Genomic DNA, 15,285 nt, shown 5'->3' on the forward strand with positions numbered 1-15,285 from the left:
GGGACAGAGTACTTAGGGAACTAAGTTTTGCTTAGGCTTTTTTTTTTTTTTTTAAGTTTATTTATTTTGAGAGAGAAACAGCAGCAGTGGGGGAGGGGCAAAGAGAGGGAGAGAGAGAGAATCCCAAGCAGGCTCCACTTTGTCAGGGTGGAACCTGCTGCCGGGCTTGAACCCACGACCCTGGGGTCATGGCCTCAGCTGAAATTAAGAGTTGGATGCTCAACCGACGGAGCCACCCAGGCACCCCTCTCCTATAATTTTATAAAGCTCCTGCTTATATCCTTTCTTGCAAATATGACTCTCCATTTCATTACAGATTATTTTAATACTATAATTATAATATATGTAATTTGTACATATTGTAAGATTTTTTTAGGACTTATGGATTTTATTGCAAAATTTTATTGATTGCGGTCTGATTTCTGATTTTAAACTCATGGTTTTCTTCCTCTAGGCTTTGGGGGATTTGGGTCTTTATCTACTTTGTTCATACAAATACTTATTTTATTAATGTATACACACTTCTTTTTATACCACAAGAGGTAAATTCATAGCTTCAGGAAGGGGGCTGGTCACCAGAAAGATTAAGCCTTGATTAGAAACCTAGAACTTTTGGGGCACTGGGTGGCTCACTCAGTTAAGCGTCTGACTTCGGCTCAGGTCATGATCTCACGGTTCGTGGGTTTGAGCCCCGCATCGGGTCCTCTGCTGTCAGCGCAGAGCCCTCTTCGGATCCTCTGTCCCCCTCTCTGTCTGTCCCACTCTTGCTCGCTCTCTTTCAAAAATAAATAAACATTAAAAAAAAAAAAAAAAGAAACCTAGAACTTTCAGTTGCAGCCCCAAACTCCCCAAGGTAGGGTGGGTGGCCAGAGATTGAGTTAACAATTGATGATGCCTATGTGATGAAACCTTCATAAAACCCCCTAAAAGACAGGGTTCAGAGAGCTTCCAAAGTGGCCAACACATCCATTTGTCAAAAGTATCATGGCTCCCAACTCTATGGAAACAGAAACTGATGGGGCGCCTGGGTGGCTCAGTTGGTTAAGTGTCTGACTTTAGCTCAGGTCATGATCTCATGGTTTATGGGTTCAAGCCCCACGCCAGGCTCTGTGCTGACACCTCGGAGCCTGGAGCCTGCTTCAGATTCTGTGTCTCCCCTCTCTCTGCCCCTCCCTAGCTCATGCTCTGTCTCTTTCTCTCTCTTTCTCTCTGTCACAAAAATAAACACAAGCAGGTGAGGGGCAGAGAGAGAGAGAGAGAGAGAGGGAGACACAGAATCCAAAGCAGGTTCCAGGCTCCAAGCTCTCAGCACAGAGCCCGACGCCGGGCTCGAACTCACAAACGTGAGACCGTGACCTGAACCGAAGTCGGACACTCAACCGACTGAACCACCCAGGTGCCCTCCCTGCAAAAAAATTTTTTAATAAGAAAAAGGAAAAAAAAGAAACTACTGTGCATGGGACCCTTCTGGACCTCACCCTTTGTGCCTCTTTATTGGGCTGTTCGTTTGTGTACTTCATAACATCCTTTACAATAAACTGAAAAAGGTGAGTCAAGTGTATTCCTGCGTTCAGTGAGCCCTTCTAACAAATTCTTAAACCTGAAGAGGGGATCACGGGACGTGCGGATGCTTAGCTGGTTGGTCTGAAAAGTATAGGAGGCACAGGACCTGTGATTGGTGTCTGAAGTGAGGCCAGTCTTATGGGACTGAGCCCTTACCGTGGTGGGGTCTGTGCTAACTCTGGGCCATTGTTGAGCACACAGTTTGTGTCCAGAGATCCAGGGAATTGGTTTTGTTCATGTTCTATATGTTCTGTAGGTTGCTGTCGTTGTTGTTTTTTTTTTTACAGCTTTATCAAGTGTAATTGATATAGAATAAACAGCATTAATTTACTTTCTTTCGCGGTAGATAAATTTGTGTTCCTTAGAATTTTGTGGAAATGGGATCCTGTAGTAGAGATGCTTTTATATGTGGCTTTTTTCGCTCTGCATATTTAGTTTGAGATTCATCCATGTTGATATATGTATCAATAGCTCATTCTTTAAAAAAAGATAACTTTATATTTGAGAGAGAGAGAAAGCGAGCGAGCAGGGGAGGGGCAGAGAGAGAAGGAGACACAGAATCGGAAGCAGGCTCCAGGCTCTGAGCTGTCAGCACAGAGCCCGACGCCGGGTTTGAACCCACGAACCGTGAGGTCATGACCTGAGCCGAAGTCGGATGCTTAACCGACTAAGCCACCAGGCACCCATCATGAGGGATATTGATATGTAGTCTCTTTTCCTTTAAGTATCTTTTTCTGGTTTGGGGGTATTGGGTTCTGCGCTGACAGTGTGGAGCCGGCTCGGGAACATCTCTCTCCCTCTCTGCTGCTCCCCTGCTTGTGCTCTCTCTCTCAAAAATAAATGAACATTAAAAAAGTTAAAGGGTCGCCTGGGTAACTCAGTCAATTAAGTGTCCGACTTCGGCTCAGGTCATGATCTCATGGGTCATGGGTTCGAGCCCCACATGGGGCTCTATGCTGAGAGCCTGGGGCTTGGAGCCTGCTTCAGATACTGTGTCTCCCTCTCTCTCTCTGTCCCTCCCCCTCTTGTGCTCTGTCTCTGTCTCTCCCTCTCCTCTATTTCTCTCTCTCTGTCTCAAAAATAAACATTAAAAAAAAATTTAAGTATCTTTTTCTGGTTTTTATATCAGAGTAATGCTCAACTCTTCGAACCAGTTGTGAAGTATTTCCTTCTCCTCAATTTTCTGGAAGAGTCTATGTAGAACCCAGTATTATTTCTTTATTAAGTGTTTTGTACAATTCCCCAGTGAAACCATTTTCTTTTCGCCTAAAGAACTACATTAGCATTTCATAGGAATTTTAGAATCAGTTTGCCAATTTCTACAAAAACGTCGGCTCATGGCTTCTCAGCCTTTTGGCTAAGATCAAGTGTAAAACTTCTGCTCACGTTGTCATTGGAATGGCACCGAATCCAGAAACTGCTCACGGTGGACGTTTTCATCTTTTCTATATCTGAAAAAGTCTTTATTTTGCCTTCCCTTTAAAAAGTTTTCAAATTGAGGGGAGCCTGGGTGGCTCAGTTGGTTAAGCGTCTGGCTTCGGCTCAGGTCTTGATCTCGCGGTTCATCGGTTCGAGCCCCACATTGGGCTGTTGTCAGCCTGAAGCCCACTTCGGATCCTCTGTCCCCCTCTCTCTCTCTGCCCCTCCCCGGCTGGTTCTCTCTCTCAAAAATAAACATTTAAAGTAAATAAAATAAAAATAGTTCATTGATTTTTATTGCTGGTTTGTGTAACCATTAGCTCATTGAAGGACAGTACGTTGTTTCCAGTTTGGGGCTATTATGAAGAAAGCTGCTATAAATATCTGTATATAGGTTTTATGTGTGAACATATGTTTTCATTTCTCTGGAATAAATGCTCAGGAGTGAAATTTCTGGGTCATATGGTAGTTACACGTTTTTAAGAAACTGACAAGCTGTTTTACAGAGTGGCTGTACCATTTTATATTCCTCCAGCAATGTATGAGCGATCCGGCTTCTCCAATCCAGCCAGTTATTTGTTGTTGTTGCTATTTCTTTTTTTTTTTTTTTTTTTAATGTTTACTTTATTTTTTCGGGGGAGAGACAGAGTGTGAGTGGGGGAGGGGCAGAGAGAGCCGGAGACCCAGACTCCAAAGCAGGCTCCAGGCTCCCAGCTGTCAGCACAGAGCCCGACGCGGGGCTCGAACTCACAGACCGCGAGATCATGACCTGAGCCGAAGTCGGACGCTTAACCGACTGAGCCCCCCAGGCGCCCCATCACTCTTTCTTTTTAGACACTCTGACAGTATAGTGCATTGTGACTTTGCTTGCGTTTCCCCAATGGCTAAATGATGTTAAATGTCTATTCTTGTGCTTATTTTTCATCTTTATAATCTCATTGGTAAAATCTCTTCCTGTCTCTTGTCCATTTTGTTGTGGATTGTTTGGTTGTTTACTGATGTGATTTCTTTATATATTCTAGGTGCTAGTACTTCGTTGGCTATATGGTTTGCAAAGGTATTCTCTTGGTCTGTAGTGTGTCTTCCCCTCCTCTTAACAGACTCCTTTGCAGAGCAAATGTTTAAATTTGATGATGTCCAATTTATCTTTGTTTTTTTAATGGATCACATTTTTGGTGTCAGGTTGAAAACTCTTCACTCATCCCTTATCCCTTTATCCTGAATATTTTCTCCTATTTTTTTTTTTTTCTAAAAGTTTTAAGGCTTCATATTTTACATTTAAGTCCATGGTCCATTTCGAGGTGATATTTGTCTAAAGTGTGAGGTTGAAGTCAAAGCTTTTTTTGAATTGTGTGTGTGTGTGTGTGTGTGTGTGTGTGTGTTTCTGCCTATGGATGTTCAATTACTTCAGCACCATTTGTTGAAAGGCTATCCTTCCTCCATTGAATTGCGTCAGCACCTTTGTCGAAGATCTGTTGGTTGCAATTAAATGGGTCTATTTTGGGATTCTCTATTCTCTTCCATTGACCTGTGTCTATCATTCCACCAATGCCAAACACTCTTGATAACTTTAGCTATATATTGAATATTTAAATCAGCTAGATTGATTCTTCCCACTTCGTTCTTTTTCAAAATTGTTAACAACTACCCTAGTTCCTTTCCAATTCCATACAAACTTTAGAATAATCTTGCCTATCGCTACAAAAAGTCTTGCGGAAATGTTGATAGGAATTGCATTAAATCCGTGTATCAACCGGGGAGAGTTCACACCTTCATGATATTGAGTTTTCTAGTCCATGGTCAGCTGATATATCTTTATTGAGGTGAAATTCACCTAACATACTATTAATCATTTCAAAGTGCAAAAGTCTGTGGCATTTAGCACATTCGTATTGTTGTACAACTACCACCGCTACCTTGTTCCAGAACAGTTTTGTCACCCCAAAAGAAAACCGTGTATCCAACGAGCAACGACTTCCCATTCCTCCCTCCCTCCAGTCTACTCTGCTTTCTGCCTCTATAGATTTATCTATTCTAGATATTTCACATGAATGACATCACACAACATGTGACCTTTTCCATTGGCCTTCTTTCACTTAGCATAATGTTTTTGAGGTTCATTCACATTGGACCATGTGTCGGTACCTCATCCTATGACTGGATACTATTCCACTCTATGTTTACACTACAATTTGTTTATCCATTCATCTGTTAATGGATAGTTGGGTTGTGTTCATTTCTTGGCTATTGTGAATAATGCTGCTATAAACATTTGTGTAAGTATAAAAATAAAGATATTGGTCCATTACGTTCTTGCTTGCATCGTTTCCAATGAAAAATCTACTAAAATCCTTACATTGTTGTTCCTCTGTGCAAAATGTGTCACTTTTCTGTGGCTTCTTTTAAGATTTTCACTCTATATCTGGTTTTGAGACATTTATGGTATTCCTTGGTATAGTTTGCTTCATGTTTATTGTACCTAGTGTTTCTTTTTCTTTTAATTATTTTATTTTAATTTTTTAAGCTCTCTAGATTTTTAAATTTTTTTAATGTTTATTTATTTTTGAGAGAGAGAGACAGAGCATGAGCAGGGGAAAGGCAGAGACAGAGGCAGACACAGAATCTAAAGCAGGCTCTAGGCTCTGAGCTGTCAGCACAGACCCTGATGCAAGGCTCGAACTCATGAACCGTGAGATCATGACCCTAGCCAAAGTTGGACGCTTAACCAACTGAGCCACCCAGGCACCCCTTAGGGTTTCTTTTTAAGATTCTTACATCCATATGTTATTTATCTTCATAAAATTTGGAATTCTTTATTTTTTTAAGTTTATTTATTATTTTTGAGAGAGAGAGAGCACCAGCACGAAGTGGGGAGGGGCAAAGACAGAGGGAGAGAGAGAGAATCCAAAGCAGGTTCCATAGTGTCAGCACAGAGCCCAGTGCGGGGCTTGAACTCACAAACCGTGAGATCATGACCTGAGCCAAAGTCAAGAGTCAGATGCTTAACCAACTGAGCCATCCAGGTGTTCCTGGAATTCTTTAGGCCATTATTTCTCTATCTGCTATTATAATTGCACATTAGAGTGCTATAAGTTGTTCCACAGCTCACTGACATCCCATTAACTTTGTTCCCAATATTTTTATTCTCTGTATTTCATTTTGGATAAATTCTATTGCTCTTTCTTCAAGTTCACTAATCTTTTCTTCTGCAAAGTCTAATCTGCAGAAGATCTAATTAATCCTATTCATTATATTTTTCATTTCACCTCACACACTGTAGTTTTTATCAATGGAAGTTTGAGTTTCATCTTCCATGTCTCTCAACTTTTTGATCATATGGAAAATAGTTATAATAACTGTTTGATTGTCCTTGTCTGCTAATTATAACTAACATCTGTCAGTCTGCATCAGTTTCTATTAATTTTTTTTAAAAAAATTTATTTTTAACGTTTATTTATTTTTGAGACAGAGAGAGACAGAGCATGAACGGGGGAGGGGCAGAGAGAGAGGGAGACACAGAATCGGAAGCAGGCTCCAGGCTCCGAGCCATCAGCCCAGAGCCCGACGCGAGGCTTGAACTCACGGACCGCGAGATCGTGACCTGAGTTGAAGTCGGACGCTTAACCGACTGAGCCACCCAGGCGCCCCAAATTTCTTTGTTCCTTCAGTGTGAGTTGAAGTTTCCTTTTCTTTGCATGCCTGCTAGTTTTTTATTGGATGCAAGACCTTGTGAATTTTCCCTTTTTGGGTGCTGGATATTTATGTATTCTTATAAATATTCTTAAGCTTGTTTCTGGGACATAGCTAAATTGCTTGGAAACAGTTGGATTCTTTTAGGTCTTGCTTACAAAAATTGTTAGGTGAGATAGGAATCACGTTTAATCTTGAGTTAATTATTCCTCATTACTGAGGCACGAACCTTCTGAATACATCATTCCATGAAGTGTGAGACCTCGCAGTCAGGTTGTTGAACACAGGTACTATTACCAGCCATGTGTGTACAATAGGTACCATTTCCTCTAATCCTTTCAAATGATTTTTCCCCAATCGTGGGTAGTTTCCTTGTCCATATGCACGGCTCAGTTCTCAGCTGAATACTCAAGGGGTATTCTGAAGATCTTTGAAGTTCTAAATCTGTTTAGTTCTCTTCCTTCAAACAATCTGTCCTGTGAACTCTACCTCCATTGGTATTCCTGGACTCTTGGCCCCTCTCCTCTGGTCAGGAAGCCCACCATATGCTACTTGGTTTCCCTCTTCCTGTGCCATAGGCCAGGAACTTTCTCAAGGCAGTAATCTTGGGGCAATAGTGGGTTCATTACATTTGTTTTCTGTCACATACCATTCTTCTTCCATTGCCTAAAATCCAGTGTCTTGAAAGGCATTGTTCCATATATTTTGCCTGTTTTTTAGTTGCTGTAGTCAGGAAGGATAACTCTGGACCCTTTTACTACATCTTTGCCACAAACAGAACTCTAAGAATAATGATTTTAAAAATTATTACTCTGGGGCACCTGGGTGGCTCGGTTGGTTAACCATCTGACTCCTGATTTCAGCTCAGCTCGTAATCTCACAGTTCGTGATATTGAGCCCTGTGTCAGGCTCTGTGTTGAGAGAGAGCACAGAGCTTTCTTGGGATTCTCTCTCCCTCCCTTTCTGCCCCTCCCATGCTTGCTCTCTCTCTCAAAATAAATACACTTAAAAAATTATTACTCTAAAATGAAAGCAGGATCTCAAAGATATATCTGCACTCGTATGTTCATTACAGCATTATTCACAACAGCTGAGACATAGAAATAACCTCAGTGTGTCCATCAGTGGATGAATGGATATATACCTATCTATCTATATATATCCATATACAAATATGGATACAAATATATATACAAATATATCCATATATATATAGATAGATAGGTATAGATATATAGATATATCCATATATATATATTTGTATATATATATCCTTATATTATGTATATATATGGATATATACATATATGTATATGAGGATATATATATATATACACACACACAGATATATATATATCCATATCTATCTATCTATATCTATATCTATATCTAGATAGATAGATAGATAATTATCCTTCGCCATGAGAAAGAAGGAAATCCTGCCATTTATGACAATATGGATAAAACTTGAGGGCACTATGCTAAGTGAAATAAGTCAAACGGAGAAAGACAAACACTGTATGATCTCATTTATACGTGGAAGTTTTTAAAAGATCAACTCATAGAAACAGAGTAGCGATTAACAGGAGTTAGGGGGTGGGAGAAATGGAGACATGTTGGTCAAATGATACAAACTTACAGTTATAAGATGAATAAGTTCTAAGGATCTAAAGTACAGCCTGGTGATTACAGTTAACAATAGCATATCATATACTTGAAAGTTGCAAAGGGAGTATATCTTAAATGTTCTAACTATACAAAAGAGATGGTCATTATGTGATGTGATGGAGGTGTTCGCTAATGCTACGGTGGTAATCATTTTGCAATACATAAATGTATCAAATTAACACCTTAAACTTCTACAATGTTATATGTCAATTATACATTCCATAGAGCTGGAAAAATATCATGCCAAGAATATTGTTGCTGATTTGGGTGCATTACCTTCAGTGGCTCCGTCTTATCACTTCCTAGGGGTCCTTAGTGTTCTTACAGCTTGAGGCTGCTACAAATTGCATGCGTATCAATTTGAGACTGTTAAAATCTAGTAATAGATTATATTGTTGGTGTTCTACATGTTCCATTTTCTTCCCTGAGGCTTTTCTGACTCTATCAGTAGGAACTCTCTGTGCATTCGCCCATAGACAGCCAGAAAATGTGAGGGAGTTTAATACTCATAGGGCCACTCTTGACCACTGGACAACAGGAGACAATGGATAAATGATTTTCCCTTTGGTTCCTGAACAGACAGTTCTGAGACTCATTTCCTTCACACTTTACAAAAGATCCCAGTTGCGTTCGACACCAATTTTTCTACAGTGGTGGCCAGCTCTGTTTGTACTTGGATTGGTTCTTTTCCTCCTTCTCAGTTCTGCTTCCTTTTTATGTACATCTGCTTTCGGAAATATTTCGAGGTAAATTACCTGCCCACAAGCCTTAATCTTAGAATCTGCTCTTAGGTGAAGCCAGACTAAGACAGTACAACTAATGTGAAATCAATAATAGCATCCACGATACCTCTGAAAGGTTGAGGCAAATAAATGGTGAATTTTTAAAAGTCAAATTTAAAAAACCACCCCACAAGGTGCTTATTTTTAAAGCAGAAATTAGGGGGCACCTGGGTGGCTCGGTCGGTTAAGCGTCCAACTTGGGCTCAGGTCATGATCTCCCGGTTCCTGAGTTCGAGCCCCACGTCGGGCTCTGTGCTGATGGCTCGGAGCCTGGAGCCTGCTTCGGGTTCTGTGTCTCCCTCTCTCTCTGCCCCTTCTCGCTCACCCTCTGTCTCTTTCTCTCTCTCTCTCTCTCAAAAATAATCATTAAAAAGCATTTTTTTAAAAATACAAATTAGAACACTACTAACTAAAAATTATAGAACTCTATAACGGTACTAAAAAAGTGACATCTTCTACTTTTGCCTTGGAACAACAAAATAAAAAACAGATAAAATATGTGAAGCTATGCTTCTGCACAGCAAAGGAAACAACCAACAAAACTAAAAGGCAACCAACGGAATGGGAAAAGATATTTGCAAATGACATATCAGACAAAGGGCTAGTATCCAAAATCTATAAAGAGCTCACCAAACTCCACACCCGAAAAACAAAGAACCCAGTGAAGAAATGGGCAGAAAACATGAATAGACACTTCTCTAAAGAAGACATCCGGATGGCCAACAGGCACATGAAAAGACGCTCAACGTCGCTCCTCATCAGGGAAATACAAATCAAAACCACACTCAGATATCACCTCACACCAGTCAGAGTGGCCAAAATGAACAAATCAAGAGACTATAGATGCTGGCGAGGATGTGGAGAAACGGGAACCCTCTTGCACTGTTGGTGGGAATGCAAATTGGTGCAGCCGCTCTGGAAAGCAGTGTGGAGGTTCCTCAGAAAATTAAAAATAGACCTACCCTATGACCCAGCAATAGCACTGCTAGGAATTTACCCAAGGGATACAGGAGTACTGATGCATAGGGGCACTTGTACCCCAATGTTTATAGCGGCACTCTCAACAATAGCCAAATTATGGAAAGAGCCTAAATGTCCATCAACTGATGAATGGATAAAGAAATTGTGGTTTATATACACAATGGAGTACTACGTGGGAATGAGAAAGAATGAAATATGGCCCTTTGTAGCCACGTGGATGGAACTGGAGAGTGTGATGCTAAGTGAAATAAGCCATACAGAGAAAGACAGATACCATATGGTTTCACTCTTATGTGGATCCTGAGAAACGTAACAGAAACCCATGGGGGAGGGGAAGGGAAAAAAAAAAAAAGAGGTTAGAGTGGGAGAGAGCCAAAGCATAAGAGACTGTTGAAAACTGAGAACAAACTGAGGGTTGATGGGGGGTGGGAGGGAGGGCAGGGTGGGTGATGGGTATTGAGGAGGGCACCTTTTGGGATGAGCACTGGGTGTTGTATGGAAACCAATTTGACAGTAAATTTCATATATTAAATAAATAAATAAATAAATAAATAAATAAAATATGTGAAGCTATGGTTTTAAAGACACTAGACAACCAACAAAGGGCGGTGATCTCGGAGAGATAGAAAACAAATGAGGGGCGCCTGGGTGGCTCCGTCGGTTAAGCTTCCGACTCGATTTTGGCTCAGGTCATGATGTCACTGTTTGTGAGGTCGAGCCTCCTTGGGATTCTTTCTCTCTCTCCCTCTCCCCTGATCATGCTTTCTTTCTCAAAATCAATAAATATTTACAAAGGAAACAAGAAAAGCAAAGAAAAGCGTGAGGAATTCTATTATTTCCCGGTTTACAGCCTGGAGAGTTTCGAAATACAAGAAGGATTTCAGGCAAGGCCTAGCAGCCTGCTTGAGTGAAGCAGACAGAGCTTGGTGTTCAGAGAGGTCAAGGAGACTAGAGTTCTCAAGGCGGAGAGTTAGAAAGGCGAAAACCACAAAATAGAACTCCAAAGATGTATAGAAGGTTCCGCTTCAGTCTTCCACTGAGTATGGATCAGTGTATGCACGTGAGAGAAATGCCTGAGGCCAGAAAACGAATAAACCAAAAGAGTAACATGAAAAAAAAATTCTCAGAGGTCACACAAGGCCAAGGATGGTTCCTTGTAGCAACTGTCAATGCCGTGTCCCAGATTACCACATACATAGTGGCTTAAAATAAAACCCATTGACAAGTTCACAGTTCTTCAAGCCTGACGTCTGAAGGTGGACTACCCGGGTCCTCTGCTCACGGTGCCACAGGCTGATGCCGGGAGGTTGGATGGCCTGGGTTGCTTTCTGGAGACTCAGGCTGAATCCACTTCCAAGCTCATTTGTTGCTGCCAGAATTTAGATCCTTGCAGTTGTTAGGATGTTTCACTGGTTAGGATTTGTCATCGTTCATTTTTTCACTGGCTGTCAGTCCTGGCTGCTCTCCTCATCTTAGCGGCTAATTCCAGGTCTTTACCATGTGGCCTTCTCCCTTTCAAAACCCACAAGGGAGAATTTCCTTCATGTTGAATCCCTCTTGTGCATCAAAGTTACGTTTTCATTTTTATGTTTATTTATTTATTTTGAGAGGACAAGAGCGAGCACGAGTGGGGGAGGGCAGAGAGACAGAGAATGAGAGAGAGAGAGAGAGAGAGAGAGAGAGAGAGAGAGAGAGGGAGAGAATCCCAAGCAGGCTCCGTGCTGTCAGCACAGAACCCAACTCAGGGTTCGATCTCGTGAACTGTGAGATCATGACCTGAGCCAAAATCAAGAGTCAGATGCTTAACTGACTGAGCCACCCAGGTACCCCCTGCATCAAATTTCTTTTGTCAGCAAGAACCTAGTCCTTTTTCAGGGCTCATCCGATTAGGCCAGACTCACCCAGGGTTATCAGCCTTTTTTGGTATCAATTGTGCAGTATAACATAACTTGATCATGGGAGTGACTACCCCTCCATATTCCCAGTTCTTATCCATACTCAGTGAGGAGGGGATTATATAAAGGTGTGGGTGATTAGGGGTCATCTTAGAATTCTACATATCACATTCTTGTTCTCACCACTCAGAGTAGAAAGCTTTGTTAATGATGATGGGGAATTGGGTCGAGTACTCAGAATGGTTTTGCCTCAGTATCGTGACATAATTAGCCTTACATCAAAGGTTGCTTTGGTCCTAAGAAAGCTTAAAGGAATTACTCGAGAGGATAAAAAAATGTTTCCCAATAACTTAATCAACCTCCAAACAAAGCTCAAGAATGTTGATAAGATCACAAATATAGGTTTTTCTACATCCCTTGTGGCAAGCAACGGTCCAGTGGGAGGCGGGAGTGGGGTGGTCCACTCTGAGAGTTCGCAGCTACCTGCTTCTTCACCAGGATCCCAATGTCACCAGATTCACCCCCGCTCCTCATTCGAGAGAAGATGGTGAGCCAGAACATCACCATCGCTGCAGGGGTCTCTGGGGCTCTTTTCATGGAGTACTATATATACGTCAACTGCCAGAGACAGAGTGGCCCCAACTTAAGAACAGGCTTCAAGAACAAAGAAAGAAACAATAAGTTGCCAAAGAGAGAGTTGGACTTTCCCGGTCACCAGACCTTAACGATGCTGCAGTTGTTCAGAAAGATTCTTCCTTGAAGAAATACAACTTGGTGAACAGTCGCTAACCCGAGATGAATACGAGAAGGGTAGAGATCATCTGACAAATGTACTCGCTGTGTGTGGACAGCTACTGTAAGTGCTATGGCAAACCACACAGTGTCCCAGATGCTTCTGACCAAGCTTCCGACAATTAGAGAATTGTAAGTGCTCAGAGCTTAGCTGAAGACGATGTGGAGTGCGAGACAAAAGTCAACATCATCATCTCAATTAAAAATACTTTTGGGACGGCTGAATGGCTCAGTCGGTTAAGTATCCAACTTCAGCTCAGGTCGTGATCTCACGGTCGGTGGGGTTGGAGCCCCGCACTGGGCTCTGTGTTGACAGCTCGGAGCCTGAGCCTGCTTTGGATTCTCTGTCTCCCTCTCGCTCTGCCCCCTCCCCAGCTTGCACCCTCGCTCTCTCAAAAATAAATGAACGATGACAAAAAATTTTTTAAATACTTTTAAAATCTGAACTCAGAAGATGAACAGCTCTGGGGGAAGAAGGGCAAATAATTTTTACTTTGTGCAGATCCGTTTGTCTGTTTTATTTATTCTTCCAGTGAAAAGTATATTTTGATTGAAAGCTTTTCATCTTATAAATACACTATGAGTTACCAAAATATGGATTTATTACTAAAATGTGCAATTAAAATGTACATATGACATCACATTATTTATGTTAAAAGTACTCAGTGTTCAGTTTTGAAAGATAGGCAAAAAAAGTGTAGGAGAAAGCTGAAGAATGCACATTTTTTTAAACTAATTTTTTTAATGCGCATTTTTTTAAACTGGATGGAAACTTCTTTTTGTTTATGAAGACTGAACATTAAAATCTTTGAGAGACTGGGGTGCCTGGGTGGCTCAGTGAGTTAAGCATCCAACTTTGGCTCAGGTCATGATCTCACGGTTCATGAGTTCGAGCCCTGCGTCGGGCTCTGTGCCGACAGCTCAGAGCCTGGAACCTGCTTTGGATTCTGTGTCTCCCTCTCTCTCTGCTCCCCCACTTGTGCTCTGTCTCCCTATCTCTCTCAAAAATAAATAAAATGTAAAAGAAATTAAAAAAAATTTTTTGAGGGATTAAAAAAATATATATATTCAGCACCCACAAGTTGAAAGCCAAAATATTTGAGATCTAATAAAAAATTAGCAAGCAGGAAGATATTATTCATAATGGGGAGAAAAATCAGTCAATTGAAAGTGACATAGAAATTGCATAGATGATAGAATTAGTAGACAATGACATGAAATCCATTATTATAACTACAGTCCTTAAGTACAGGAAGCTAGAGGAAAAAATTAAATATGTTAAGTAGAGATGTGGAAGATATAAACAAATCCAAATCCAACATCATCTACCATACATGAGATGAAAAATATTATGGATATGGTTAATTAGATATTGCAAAAAAAATTATTAGTGAACTTGAAGACCTTTCAAAAAACAGTATCCAAAATGAACCATACCAGGGGGAAAAAAAGAATGAAAAAGATGAACAGAGCATCACTGAGCTGTGGGACAACTTTAAGAAGGTTAATATATATGTAATGGGAACCACCAATGGAGAAGAGATAGGGGAACAGTTGAAGAAAACATGCCAAAACTTTTTGAAACTCTATGGAAACTATAAGTCTACAGATCCAAGAAGCTCAATGAAATTAACTCAAGTCTCATCATAAACAAATTTCTTAAAACCAGTGGTAAATAGAAAGTGTTAAAATTAGTCAAAGAAGGGGCGCCTGGGTGGCTCAGTCAGTTAAGCGGCCAACTTCACCTCAGGTCATGATCTCGCGGTCTGTGAGTTCGAGCCCCGCGTCGGGCTCTGTGCTGACAGCTCAGAGCCTGGAGCCTGTTTCAGATTCTGTGTCTCCCTCTCTCTGCCCCTCCCCTGTTCATGCTCTGTCTCTCTCTGTCTCAAAAATAAATAAATGTTAAAAAAAAAAAAGTTAAAAAAAAGAAGAAAAAAAAAATTAGTCAAAGAAAAACAGACACATTACATAAAAAGGGGGAAAAATGGACACATTTCTCATGTGAAACAACATAATACAGAAGTGAGGAGAGTGATGTATTCAAATACAGCAAGAAAATACTTTCAACTTAGACATTTATACCCTGTGAAAATATCTCTCAAAAATGAAGGCAAAAAGGGAGACATTTTAAGACTTATTTTTTTAAAAAGCAAAATAATTCATCACCAGTGGACCTGTACTACAAGAACTGTTAAAGGAAGTCTTTCTCGCAGAAGAAAAATGATACCAGATGGAAATAATCATCTGCCCAAAGGAATGAAAAGCACAGGAAATGGCAACTGTGTGTATAAATCTATGGTTTCTTTCTTGTTAGTTAAATCTCTTTAAAAGATAATTGACTGTTAAAAATAGCAATATAGTGTGGAGTTTATAACATTTGTAAAAGTAAAGTATATAACAGCACAGAGCTTAATTGGGGTGAAATAAAAGTATATATACATACATATATATAAATTATATATATATAAATTATATATATACATATATATATAAAT

The 15,285-nt window shown here is 40.5% G+C and overlaps 1 pseudogene; it reads left to right on the forward strand.

Moving 5' to 3' along the window:
- Positions 1–12,537: 12,537 nt before the first annotated feature.
- Positions 12,538–15,285, forward strand: part of LOC125931270 (mitochondrial import receptor subunit TOM20 homolog) — a 6,717-nt pseudogene continuing 3,969 nt past the window's right edge.

Source organism: Panthera uncia, chromosome X (genome assembly GCF_023721935.1).
Source record: "Panthera uncia isolate 11264 chromosome X, Puncia_PCG_1.0, whole genome shotgun sequence".
Taxonomy (NCBI): Eukaryota; Metazoa; Chordata; class Mammalia; order Carnivora; family Felidae; genus Panthera; species Panthera uncia.